Here is a 14,896-nt window from a genome sequence, read left to right as displayed (position 1 = left end):
ATATATATATATATATATATATATATATATATATATATATGTATGTCAATATAGGAGGGTATACAGTTATACGAATACATATATGAATGTGTATATATGTTTACAGGTATACATAGAAAGAAGGCACAGGACCAATTTAATAGGAAGGGATAATACTTAAAAGGTGAAATTAAGTGGTGAGAGAGGAATATAATAAGAGGAGATTGGGAGAGACAAAATGGGGTAAACTATCCCATATAGAAGAGTCAAGGGAAAATGGTTACAATGGAGGGGAAGAACAGGAAGGCAAAAGAGAATGGGTCAACCTTATTCGCATTGAATTTGGCTCAGGGAGGGAATGACATACTCACTAAATAGGGTATCTCACCCTCCAGGGGAGTAAGGAGGAAAGGGATGAGAAGGGTGTGATGGAAGGGACGGTAGGCTGGGGGGGAGGGAAGCAGGAAGCACCCACTTTTGAAAAGGGACAGGATCAAAGTAGAGAATAGAACAAGTGGGAGGTGGGATAGGAAGGAGGGAAATATAGTCAGTCTTTTACAATATATCTACTATGGTAATGTTTTGCACAGCTACACATGTACAATCTGTACTGAATTTGCTTATCTTCCCAGTAAGGGTGGGTGACAACGGAGGAAGGGAATGAATCTGGAATTCAAAGTTTTAAAATAAAATGTTTAAATATATATATGTATATATATATATATACTATTATTATTATTACTATTTTACATACAATTGGGAAATAAGATATACAGGCACTGGGGCATAGAGATCCACCATGCCCTACTGGAAAAGTCGAAGGGGTATGGGAGAAGATATGGTAGAGAGAAGATTGGAAGAGAGGATATCCTGTGGGACCGCTATTTTGGGGTAGTGAGTGGGTAGGGGGAAAATGGGGAGAAAATTTGTAACTCAAAATCTGGAGGAAATAAATTATGTAAACCAGAAATTAATAAAGCATTTGAAACAAAAAGGAAGGATGTTAAAAGAAAAAAAAATAATCTAAATACAAGAAGGGAATGAACTACATGAGTACATAGACAGTAACTCATAGTGATAGGAGACTTCAACATCCCTTTCTCAGTTATGGTTAACTCTAAGAGAATGATAAAGAAAAGAGAAAATATAAAACTAAATAAATTCCTAGAAATTAGAGTTAAAAACACTTATGGTATCTTCTTTGTGGGACAGCAAAAGAATATCCATATTTCTCAGTACAATATGGAATGCTTACCAAAATTGAAAATTTGTTAAGGCATAGATATTGCAAACAAATATAAAAGGGCATAAATATTTAATACATTTGTATAAACCATAATGCAGTAAAAATAGTAATTGGTTCAGTGACCCCTAACAAAAGACACACCCAAATGGAATCTTAGCAATGAAATCCTAAATAATGAGTGAATCAAAGAATAAATCATAGACATTATTAAGAACTATGATAATGAAGAAACAATATGCCAAAATTTCTGTGATGCATCTAAAGAAATACTCAGGGAAAAAATCATATCCCTCTAAATGCATATGAACAAAACATAAAAACAGAGGGTTAAGGAATTGATTGTGCATTTTTTTAAAAACAGAAAACTAACAGATAAGCTTCAAATAAGCACAAAAGATGAGGTATTAAAATTTAGGGGAAAAATAAACTGGAAACCAAAGAAATTAGAGAAATGATAAATGAAACTTAAAGGTGGCTATTTGAAAAGATCAATAAAAATTGATAAACCTTTAATTAATATGAATATATTAAAAAGAGGAAAGCAGATAATCAAATTAATACAATAAGCAGATGAGCAAGGTAAAGCCACAATACAACTAGAAGAGAGGGAAAAAAAGAATTATCAGAACCTATTATATACTCATATCCTAACAAAACTGAGAAAATAAAAGAATGAGGAATATTTTTAATATATATATAAAATATCACCCTAATGGCAAGAAGATCAAATGGAGGCCAACCCAATCTTAGAAAAGGAAATATAATTAACTATAAAAGAATTACCAAGGAAATAACTTCTGGCATAATGAATTCACAGCAGAATTCTCTCAAACTTTTCTTTCTCAATTTTTGAAAATAATTTGTGAAGTATGGATAATAACTGTGCCCTAGAAGTTTAACAGAATTCTCCTATGATTCCATCAGGACCAGGAGTTTGCGGGGTTTTTTTTCTTTTGTAGTTGCTTAACAGCTAGATCTATTTTCTTTTCTGAGATTGGGTTGTTTAAGATCTCTAGCTGGTCTTGTGATAGTTTGGGCATTTTATACCTTTGAAGGTTTTCCTCTATTTCTTTTGTGTCCTCAGTTTAGTTAGCATAGATTTCTGCATATCTTCTGAATAATTCTTTTTATTTTTTTTTCTGATTTTGCTGTGATTTCACCTTGTTCATTTGCTATTTTATTGATTTGATTTCCTGCTCTCTTCTTTTTAATCAGATTGGCTAAGCGTTTATCAATTTTATTGGTCTTTTCAGAGAACCAGCTTTTAGTAATATCATTTCTATGGGGTTTTTTATTTCCAATTTATCTTTTGCCCCCTCTACTTTTTAATATCTCTTCTTTTCTGTTGAATTGAGGTTTATTTATTTGTTGGATTTCTAAAGTTTAAATGCACAGTTAGTTCTTTAATTCTCTCTCTTTTTTTTTTAAGCAATTGGGGTTAAGTAACTTGCTCAAGGTTACATGGCCAGGTGTTTCTGAGTGGGTGCTAAGTGTCTGAGCCCAGATTCAATCCCCAGGTTATCCCAACACTGGAGCTGGTGCTCTTACTCACTGTGCTACCTGGCTACCCCTGTTCTCTCTTTTTTCCACTTTGTTAATGTGTATTTCTAAGAATATGATTTTCCCCCAGAGACTGGCTTTAGCTGCATCCCAGAAATTTCAGTATGTTTTTTCATCATTACCATTTTCTTTTGCATAATTATTAATTATTTCTCTGATTTGTTCTTTCACCCACCACTTTCACCCATGATTTAGGATTTCTGATGGTCTACAGAGCTGTTGTGCTGACTTCATTGCTATATACCTGTGAAACCTGGACAGTCTGTCAGTGCCATCCCAGAAAATTGAACCAATTCCATTTGAATTGTTTTTAAAAGATTCTGGAGATCACCTGGAAAAAAGAAATGTCACTCTCAAGGACTTTCTGAAGAACTTTGGTATTCGCCATGACATATGGGAGATTCTGACACAGGATCATCCAATAGGACATGACTTCATCAAAGAAGGCACTGTGCTCTATGAGCAAAGTAGAAGTGTGGTAGCTCAAAAGAAGCATGCCAATTCACAAATTTAGAGGCATTTCTTTCCCAAATTAACATATGGACTATTTGTGCCTGACCTGTGGTAGAACCTTCTGAGCTTCTCACCTTCTGATTGGTGTAATCACACAACTGGACACACTGTACATTGACTCTGATATCATAATGTCATTTTGGTCCTCTTCCAGCATGAAGAACAAGCAACAATATAAGATTTCATTTTTAATATTCCATTTAGGTCTTATATCTTCTGATTGTGGTCCCTAAACCAATAACTATTTTTATTGTATTATGGTCTATAAAGGACCTATTTCTGCTGTTCTACATTTGTTTGCAATATCTGTGCCCTAGTATATGTTCAGTTTTAGTCAAAGTTCCATGGGGTTATGAGAAAAAATATGTGTGTATACATACACATATATGTCCATATATTTTTTTTCTTTTGTGGTGCCATTTCTTCCTCTAGATGCCAAAGGTGTTTTAACTCTAGTTTCTTCAGGAATTTGTTCTGGAGAATTCTGGAGAACAAAAATCCCTCTTCCCCTTCAACTGACTAGTTCGTTAGGTTGTTGTTTTTGTTTTTAATTTCATTTTCTGTGCCCCTTCCAAAAAGGACATATTTCACTCTTTTCATTATCCATACTCTCTTTCTGTCTGCTCTAGACTCTCCTTATCTTATTCACGACCCCTATAACTATCTGGTCTCTCTCTCTCTCTCTGTATTCCTATTCAAACAAAACTTTCAAAGTATCCAATCTAGACTCTTCCCTTTAAGATTTCTGCCACTGCCTTGTAGATCTTGCCTCATGGATTACCCTTTTCCATGGTTCTTCACTCCTATAACAATGACAATTATTGCAGATGTCAGAGAGTACAATGCTTCATAGTAGGGCATTTTGCCCATTATGTCCACAGTCCACTACTAATCTATGCCCTACTCTGATTACCCTTTTCCCCACATTTATCTCAAAATCTCCTCTCTGGGTCCACACTCTCTTGGTCCCCCAGGTGCCAGCTGCCCCCAAGAGTTCTAAATCCCCCTCTCCCAAGGCAGGACAAGTAGACATTTCAAACACCAAATATCTCAGGCCACATCCAGTGAAAGGTTCCATTTTATTTCACAAACCATCTCTCTTCATCCATAGTAGCATTTATCATTGGAACTTCCTCCTACCACCAAAGCAAGACCTGCTTCCTTTACACCCTTTCTCAATCCTTAACTTCTGTCTCCTCATCCACTCCCCTGTAGGCTCTTCTCCTTCTGAGACCACAAGGGCTACCTTCTCCTCATTTCTAGCCTTGATTTGACCCCAGCACACATCACATTCCTCTCTATGCCCTTGCCACCCACCCCCTTTCATTTATCATCCCATGTTGTAATGTGTTGTTGTTGTTCAGTCATTTCAGCTGTGTCCAATTCTTTGGGAACACATTTGGGGGTTTCTTGGCAAGGATCCTAGAGTGGTTTGCCATTTCTTTCTCTGGCTTATTTTGTGGATGAGAAAACGGAGGTAAAGAGGGTTAGATGACTTGCCCAGAGTCACACAACTCAGGAAGATGAGTCTTCTTGACTCCTGGTCCTACCCAAGAAAATTATATTTCTCCTGTAGGCAGATTGTCACCAGATTCTGTCCATAGTGCCCCAAGCCTACTGCTTCACTGTTACTTCCACCAGACTTCCACCTTCATGCCTATCTCCTTGTGGATGTCAGAAAGTAAATCTCTTACTCTTTCTGTTGTTGCTCTGTTGCTGTTGCCATCCTTGGATTCACTCCTCTTACATTTCTGTTATTTAGGATGTTTGAGAAGCAAATAATCTCTTCAAGTCTGGTTTTCTTTCTAAAATATGTTTCAAACACTTCTTTATTATTAAACATCCATCTTTTCTCATTTTGGTTAAGCTTATATTTTCAGGGCAGGTCACACTGGGTTGCATCCTGTGCTTCTCAGAAAACATCATTCCATTCTCTCCTACATTTTCTGCTGGGTGAAGAATAGCCTTTTCTTATTTAAATTTATTTTTCTTTATATTTGAAGGTCTTTCTCTTGATTGCTTACAGATCTTATTGTTTCTGAAATGAATTGCTTAATTTAACCACTATGTATCTTGGAGTTTGCAGCCTTGGGATTTTTTCTGGAAGTGATCTGTGAATACTTCCAGTTGATATTTCATTTTCTATGCTAAGAGGTTCTGGGCAGTTTTTTCTATTATTCCATGCAGTACAGTGTTAAGGGTTTGTTTGTTTTTTTGTCCTGTCACTTTCTTCTTGAGGACCTATGATCCTTAAGTTGTCTCTACCCATCCTGTCTCCAAGATCAGTATGTTTTGCTTACATAGTTATTGCTTTTTGCTTCCCCAATATTGTTACCAATTTTTTATACATTTGCATTCCCAATCTATTGTTCTCTTTTTTGTTTCTTAGACTTGTAGCGTATTTCACTTTTTCTATTGTGCCCATTACTTTTGTTGGGCAGGATATCAATTCTTCACTCAAAATTATCACTTCTCTTTTGAACCGCTCAGTAACATACTGTTGTGGTTCTATATTCTCCTCCATTCTACAGGGTCCTCTGTTTCATCAAGTGTTGGATTCATTTTCTTTGTTTTCCTGTATTTATTCAGATGCCTGAACTGGTTTACTATATCTAAAGATCACATTTCATTCTTGTTGTTTCCTTGTTAATTTATCTGTTTATGTTAAAGGTCTTTGAATTTTCTTCCCTCTAAGATCAGATTTCCCCTGACCCAATTTTCCTCTATTCCCTTCCAGACTTTGCTCTGATAATGGTTTCCTTAGGGGCTGGATCTCAAAGTATCTCAGTCTCCTACACTGGGCAGTTCATGGTTTGTCAGCCTAGGTCTTTGCTCCAGGTGACTTTTCACTGGCCACAACTGGCTCCAGATGGATGCTATGCTCTTTCCCTCTACCTTGGTGGAGGGCTGCATAGCCTCCTTTCCTCCCTACCCATCTTCTCCCCACTTACTATATCACATGGTGTCCCATCCTGACATCCTATCCTGCTCCTGTTTTTCCTTAGTTCATAGTTCTCTGGCCCAACACCAACAGTTCAGAGAACTGCCAAGCTGTTGCTATAGTCTTTACTACTCTGACACAGGGACTTTAGGGCTTTGCAATGCTGGTACTCAGTCATGGTGACTGTCTTTTGAAGCCTAAACAAATATCTACAGGCTGGAACTGGAAACTAGAAAGAAGGATAGGGGACCAAGGACCAGGGTATGAGGACAGGTTTTGTTGTAAGTCTGTGTCTGGTCCTGCATCCTTTCCAATGGTAGTGTGGCAGATGAGGAAGAGGTGCTGAGTAAGCTTAGGGGGAGTGAGCATCAATTCATGTGCTTTTCTAAACCTTCTTTTGGATTCTAGAAGGTTTTGGTCATGGAGACAGCAGAAGTTGCTCTATCTTTAGTGACTAATCTCTATTTTGGAGAGATTTGAGAGGTTGTAAGGATCAGGGAAAATAGCTAGTCCTCCATTTTGTTGTCTGTAGGACCTGGAAGTCCAATACGTTCTTTTTTCTTTCTTTTTGGGGGGTTAGAGGAAGCTACCATTTTAAGGGGTGGATTCGTGCTGAACGTATAATCCACTAAAACCTCTATTGATCAATAAAAAAGGATTTCTTACATATTTACTATGTGCCAGTCATTGTGCTGAACCTTTAACATGCACCACAGTGAAAGTTCAGACAAAGCTAAACATTTTTTAGGAATTTAAACAGAAACATTCCAATGTTAAGGGGAAGCCTGGAGATGCAAAATTGACATTCCCCATTCTAGAAAGGGTAAGAGGCTTAAATTCAATCACCCATGATGAGGGTAGCAAGGCAATGTACTGGCTTCCAGGGCACAGGCTGTAATCATGCCTTTGTCTTTATCCACTTATATGCATAAGATTTTCAAATAAACATTAGAGACAGAAAATAAGTCAACTGAAATTACTCAACCTAAGATAACATGGGGTTCCTTATTGAGCTTTTAAGTTGGGAAGAATTTGTCAACTAGAAGGGCAAATGAATCTTCTAACATCTCCTGCAATCTCTGAGAAGTTTTTGATTGTCCTAAGATAAGGGTTGTTGCCCTGGATAAAATATCTCTGTAACACTACAGCTGAAGAGCTCATAGTACTGTCCAGCCAAGTTAGTGTCTGAAGAGACAAAAAGCAGCAGTCTACCCATCAAAGAGCAAAGCTGGGACCCCACTGCATCAACCTATCCAACAGAAACCCATACTCTAAGATAGACTCCATTGGCTAAGAAATGCGCCTGACAGCCTTTATCCAAACAGCAGTACAGTCTTTTTGGCATTGGCAGGCAGCACTTTCTCAGCAGCCCAGTCCAGCAGCCATGAGAACCTGATGAGAAAGCCAGCACAATCACCAAGTGACCTGATTGAACCAACCCAGCAGCAGATTAGCTTGGCCAGCTGAGACACTGTACCCTTTGAAGGGCCAGCACAGATGAATAATAATGCAACTTGCAAAATCACTGAAACCATAACTTGCAGTGAAGGATCCTTCAGGAATAGAAAAGACCTCATAGCTCTGCTACCAAAATGATCTGTTACCTCATGGATAGGAGACCCACCATTTGTACCCCTTTTTTCTCCTCTTCCCTACACTAAGACAATGGCTTTGTGAGGTGCTGAATTCCTCAATGAAACAGACTAGAGATATCCAAACATGGTTCTTATTACCTGTATTAGGGTACAGTGTAGAGGCAGCTTTTGAAATGTAGATCCCTGTACTGACATAATGTAGATAAATACCCAGATAGCCAAGGTTCTCTGCTTGTGGCAGTTCTACTTATATTACATATGTTATACATATTCTATTTCATTATTTTCCCTTTGTATTCATTATCCCCTTTGTATTCTTATCAATTAGGCTACAAACTCCTCTAAGGAAGGGATCTTGGGTTGTATTCTCAAAGCATAACATAATATGCCAGGCTAGTTATTCTTGACATTTTTACATGTAAACACAAACTTTGTCAATGCCTACTCATTAAAAATACTTTTTAGATGCTTATGTTCCTGTACTACAGAGAAAGAAGGAGAGAGAGAGAGAAAAAGAGAGAGGAGAGAGAGAGAGATTGTCCCAAAAGTCTTAGTAAAATTTGGGAACACCCTGTTTATGGTGTGTGTGTGTGTGTGTGTGATGTACAAACACACATATGATATTTTAAGTTAATTAGGGAGAACTACTTTAAAAAGATATATAAAGAATATTTTGTAAAGTATAAGACCTCTTATATTTGCTTAAAATGAGGTTTTCACCTCATTTTGATAATCTTTTTTGTTTGTTGAAACCTATGATTTCCATTCAATTCAACAATTGGTCATCACAAATAGCAATTTTCACTGATAAGCTCCAACAATACTCGGCATTTTTATGAAAGAACTGATGAAAAGAATGAAACAATAATGTTTTTCTGACTCTTTGTAAAAAATGATTTGAATGAAAGATGAAGTGTGCATCATCCCAACCCAGAAATGAGTTTTAACTACCAGGAAAAAAAAAGATTTATGAAATCTCTGTGTGCCATTCAAACTCAACAAGCATTTATTAAGCACCTGCTATGGGCCAGGCATTAGACATGCAAAAGCAAACTGTGAAATAGTTCTTTTATTCAAAGGAAAGGGAAGATCAGAACAATTTAGAGACAGCAGAAGGGCTAGGTTTAGGATCAATGGACTTAGGTTTAAATCTCCTCCCTGTCAATTACTACCTATTTGTCAAAGGAAAATCACAACCTCTCTGGGCTTCAGATTCCTTATCTTTAAAAGAGATTAGAATAACCTCTAAATTACTCTCCAGCTCTATTTCCACAGATAAGTTTCAGCCTACAAAAAGCCCATGTGTATGGGAGGTATAGGGACAGTGAGCACTATTATCTGGGAGAAACAGGTAATGATGCCTCATGCAGCAGGTGAAAAGAACAAAGGGTTCCAAAAGATTCAGGCAAAAGAGTGTATTCCAGGCACAGAGGTGGGACATGGCATGTCATGTACTAGATCTGTTTGGCTGAAACAGATATGTGTGAGGAGGAGAACCAAGAAATCATTCTGGAAGGATGGGTTGCAGCTCAATTGTGAAAGATTTTAAAAGACAAAAAGAAGAGTGTATTTTAACATGGAAAAAAACAGGAAACCATCAAAACTTCTTGAGTATAGGAATGGTATGATTACATTGGTGCTTTAGGATTATTACTTTGGCATTTAAATTGGAGGATGGATTGGAGAAGGCAAAATTGGAAATAGAGAAATCAGTTAGGAAGCTATTACAATAGTCAGAGCAAGTGATAAGGACCCAAAGTAGTGTTTCTATATGTGAATAGAGACATGAGAGATGTTGTAGATGTCAACAAGATTTAGGGACTGATTGGGAATGTTAATTTAGGGATAGTGAGGAATTGAGGAATACTTCAAGATTATGAACCTAGATGACTGGGGGAAAAAATGGTATTGCCTTTAAGAGAAATGGGAAATAAGGAAGAGGGTTAGGTTTAGAGAAAGAGATAGTGAGTTCTAGTTTGGATATATTGAGTGTGAGATGCCTAAAAATATTCAAGCAGAGATGCACAACAGAAAGTTGATGTAGGACTGGGGTTTAAGAGAGAAGAGAGGGCTGGATATGTAGATCTGGGAATCCTAGTCATAGAAATAATACTTGAACCCATGGGAGGACGAAAGGGGAGATGAGTTCACTAAGAGTCCATAGACAGAAGAAAATAGGTTTGACAGGAGGACTTTTGGGGACACCAATGGCTAGGACATGAAGCATAGATGATGAGCTAGCAATAAAGACCAAGGAGTAGACTGATAGGAAAATAATACTGGTGTTAAGAAAACCCAGGAAAAAAAACCTTTTTTTAAACATCACCAAAAGAGTTCAAGATACAACTTAATATGACAACTCTGATGCACATGAACTAATGACATCTGTAGAAAGCAGAGGCTCTGAAAAAGTAAAATTCATTACAGGGGTTTGCTCTGCTGTTCAGCTCAACCTATTAGCCATATTATAGCAATATGTGAATTTTTCCTTTCGCTAAAGAGTGATGTGCCCTGAAAAAATTCAGAACCACCTTCCCTGCTTTGCCTCACCCTTAGATAGTGTTAGTAAAGAAGGAGAGGCAGAGACAGACAGACAGAGAGAGACAGAGACAGAGAGACCAAGGCAGAGAGTGACAGACATAGATCGACAGAGAGATTGACCCAAAAAATGCCTTCAGTTTCTATCAGCAAAATGCTATTCAAAGACTAGAGGGAACTATAGAGACTTGTGTGCAAAGCTTGAGAAGCCTGCATATGCTGTCAAGCCATGAAGATCTTTAGGAAGTTGGAATAAGAAAGAGTAACACAGTTGCCCTCATCCCCTGACTCAATCCTCATTAGGCAGCAGTAACCCGGGTCCAAACAGGACTGGTGGGGCAGGGACTTTTCAGAGAAGCCCTTGTAACCTGAACAGAAAATGAAAGTAGAGGATTAATTTGGGGGGGGAGGGAGATAAAAGTTTTTTAATCAACTATTTACTTTGTTTCTCTCCATTTAATAAAACCTTAAGCCATGACATTGTGAACAGTGTCAATTTGAGCAGGTAATTAATTTCAGCATGTAGGGGTTAGAGAATGTTGAATGGGGAATGAAGAGGCTCCATGCAGGGGTCATCTCAGATTTTCCAAGTTAAGAGTCTGGAGCCAAAAGAGCATACCTGGACCCTTCTAGTGATGAGAAAGTCTCTGACATTAATATTGTGGTGTTTTGAGATTCTGGGATTAAACAAAGAAACATAGAATTACAGCCTTATAAGTGTTCCCTAATTGTCCATTTCAATTCGTTTTGATAAGAATTGATTAAGCCAGTTACAAACCAAACTCTGGACTGGATGCTTTGGATATAAAGACAAAAACAAATAATCCTTGCTCTCAAAGGGTGTACATTCTACTGTGTCTGTGTGAGTGCTGGGAGCTGGGAGAAAAGTTGGGGGGGGCAGGGAGAACAATGTGAGCAGAATGTAGTTAATTATGACATTATGACAGGATCAGATAAACCAGTCAAGCTACCATATACAATTGGAAAAAGCAAAAGGAAAAATATACATTTGTGGTTGAGGAAATTACCTAATGTCTTTGAATCATTTCCTCTCAAATTGCCCCCCTTGAAATTCCCTACAAATATTTACTCTAACCATCCATTTCTCGCCAAAATGGTTTTTTCCAATAAGAAAAGGAAAAAAAGTGATAATCAGAGTGGCCAAGATGATAATAAATAACTGGAGAAGATCATATTCAATGTGAAGCCTAATGAAAAGAAAACAACATTCTTTTTTGTCTCATTTTTTTAGTTATGGAAAATATATAGGATTTGGGATCAGAACAACTTGGTTTCAAGCCCAGTCTATGCAAGTTACCATTTAAGTGACCATGAACAAGTCATGTAACCTCTGAGGCTCATTTTTTTAAACTGTAATATGGGCATTATGGTTGTTACACTACCTATCACAATGGGATGTTGTAAAGAAAGCATACTTTGTAAGCTCTAAAGTGCTGTCTAAATGTGGGTAGTTATTATTAAAAGCAATGGATTTAACTATTGGAGTGTAAGCTCCTTGAGATCAAAGATTGCTTCTTATCCATATTTGTATGTCCTCCCAAAGTCAGCTGAATATCTTACCTGTAGACAGTGTTCAGTAAATGTTGGTTGAACTGTTATATCCAAATAAAGGTTCACCTACATATACCTCAAAGAATGACCTGAGGAGTCAATGTGAAATGGTACAAAAGAAAGCATACTAGAATCAGTAAACAGATCTGATTTTGAGTCCTGGCTCTGCCACTTAGTTTCCTGTGAGACTTTGAGAAAGCTATTTAACTTCTATGGCCCTCACTTTCTCTGTCTGTAGCCTAAGTGATTTGTATTAAATGACCTGTAAGATAGTTCCCATGTGAAAATCTACTGTACTTTGTAAAGTGAATGCAAAAATGGATATCACTCACTCAGTCACTATTATTAAACATTTACAATATACCAGTCAGTGCTCACTATGGGCCAGGTGCTAAGCACCAAGGATACATCGAGAAGCGAAAGACAGTCTTTGCCCTCAAGGAGCTCACAATTTAATGGGGGAGGCAACAAGCAAAGAGATGCATACAAATGAGTTATATGAAGGATAAACACGGAATAATTAACAGAGGGAAGGGGCTAGAATTAATAGGAATTGGGAATGCTTCCTGTAGAAGGAGAGATTTTAGTTAGCGCTTGAAGAAAGCCGAGGCAGAAATGAGGAGGAAGAGTGTTCAAGGCATGGGAGACAGCCAGAGAAAATGTCCAGAGCTGAGAGATGGAGTGTCCTGTGAGGATAACAAGGAAGCCAATGTGACTGTGTGTGTCTGTGTGTGTCTTTGTGCGTCTGTGTGTGTGTAGGGTGTAAGAAGACTAGCAAAGAGGGGCGGCTAGATGGCGCAGTGAGTAAAGTGCCGACCCTGAGTCAGGAGGACCTGAGTTTGGTTCCGGCCCCAGACACTTAACACCGACACAAAAAAAAAAAAAAAAAAAACTGTTGAACCTTGGGGAAATTTACTTACCCCCGATTGCCCCCAAAAAGGAAAAAAAAAAAAAAAAGACTAGAAAAGTAAAGTGGGGGAGGGGATATATTATGAAGGCTTTGTCAAATGGAGAACATATTTGATCCTGGGGATAATAAAGAACCTTGAAGTTTATTGAGTATAGGAGTGAGGTGGTCAGATCTTGCTTTAGGAAAATCATTTTGGCAACTGAGTGGAAGATGGACTGGAGTGGGGAAAGACTGTTCTAAGCACTGAAGATACAAAAAAAAAAAAAGGCAAAAACACATAGAGTATGTATCTTCAAGGGGACAACAGCATGTAAATAAATAGGGACATAGAAGATACATACATGGTAAATGGAAGGTAACCCTAGAAAGGATATACATTTTTTGGCTTCACAATATAGATAAGGGTAAGTTTTAAAAATCAAAATCATCAACTAGCAATAGAAAATGCATTAAATTCTCATAAGGTATGAATAAATACATTAGAAAGAGAACTTCTCTTTGATGTCCTATAACTTCAGGCAGCATTTCCAGATCAGTGACTAACTGTTGCCCCAGGAACACAGTTTTAGATGTGCTAGTTCACTTTTGATTTTAGATAGAAGATTCTTTAGAAAACAGAAAAGAAGGATCAACTTTCATCATAAGTAGAAGTACTGTATTCAGGCACTTTCACTGATTCCAGGCCTAGTTTATCACTCTCTGAATTGTATAAACAGCCTTTCCAAAGATCTATCCATCATCAGTTTGGGTGCCTTCACATTAACTGCCAAGGGCTTGTCAGAAATCCCAAGACAGAATATCATTTCATTGTTTCCCGCAATAGCGCAATAGTCTTCTATTAGCAAACTACAGTGTAAGGGTCAGGAAACATTACCAACAAATAAAGGGGATTAAGTTAGGGTGAAGAAAAAACAGTTTCTAGGGGACAGGCATAGTTATGCTAGAGAGTTGGGGGGGATGAGGAAGAGGTAGACTCTTCCAGTTTTCTTTCTCCCAAAGGCAAATCCTTAAATAACCTCTGTCTATTCGTCCCTAGATTAAGGGTACTACCCTTTCCACTCTCCTTGACCTTTTGTTGGCACCAACCTCAAAGACTGTTTTTCCATGCCTGCTGAAATCTTTTGCCCAGATCCTGGAAAACCAAGATTTTACTTAGCTATATTAACCCTCCAACCACCATGAGGGCTTTCTGCTCATCATGATGCCTCACAGCTGCAGAAGAGAGATTTGGATCTTTGAAAAATGTTGCCAAGACTAACAAACATTTTTTGGTTTGTGATGGAAAAAGATGCTGTAAATATGACTCTCTCTTCCAAGGACTATAGTGGGAAGGATATATGGAAATATCAGTGATGTGATTCAGTGCCTTCACCCACAAACATACATCAATGCTTAAGATTCTTGGGGGTGCCCAGCCTGTTTAGCTCCAACTGATCAGCTGGAGGGCAAGAAACCAAGCTAGAAGAAGAGGTAGAAAACAGAAGAGAACTGGGACGATAGTAGAAGGTGGATGAGAGTTCCAACCCCAACGAGGGGAGGGGTCTGCTAGCAGTGTTTCAAGTTTCCCAGTCGGCCCATAAAGACTACCGGAGAAGCTGGCCTCCCCACACTTCCTTCCTCCACTACTCCTAAACCCACCTGGAAAGGAAAATTCGAAAAGAGCGCAGTATCTGACTCCTTTGTTTTCTCAGCAGAATGCACTTTTCTGTGGCAAATCAGGGTTGGAGGAAAGTTAGCACATTCAAGTACGGATGAAGACATTCATACAAACGTGCAGCCACAAACATCCAAAACATACACAGGTACACGAATCCACCAATAGACTGGCAGTTACCAACAGTGTGCGCTTTTGCCTTTTCTCTGCATATTCATATCTCTGCCTGTCTCGTTTCTCACTCTGTCAGCATCCGTCTGTCTCTACATCTGTGTCTCTGTATATCCCACCTCTGCCTCTGTCTCTACACACTGACTGACGGACAGACACACACACACACACACACACACACACACACACACACACACACACACACACACACACACAC

General features: G+C 38.2%; 1 protein-coding gene across 2 annotated transcripts in view; it reads right to left on the bottom strand.

Moving 5' to 3' along the window:
* The window catches only part of TRPC6 (transient receptor potential cation channel subfamily C member 6), a 172,553-nt gene that overhangs the window by 156,590 nt on the left and 1,067 nt on the right, over positions 1 to 14,896 (bottom strand). The window lies entirely within an intron of this gene.

Source organism: Petaurus breviceps, unplaced genomic scaffold (assembly GCF_028583685.1).
Source record: "Petaurus breviceps papuanus isolate PSGF00001 unplaced genomic scaffold, PetGlider_PUasm1.0 91133, whole genome shotgun sequence".
NCBI lineage: Eukaryota > Metazoa > Chordata > Mammalia > Diprotodontia > Petauridae > Petaurus > Petaurus breviceps.
This window is presented reverse-complemented; position numbering and strand designations above follow the sequence as displayed.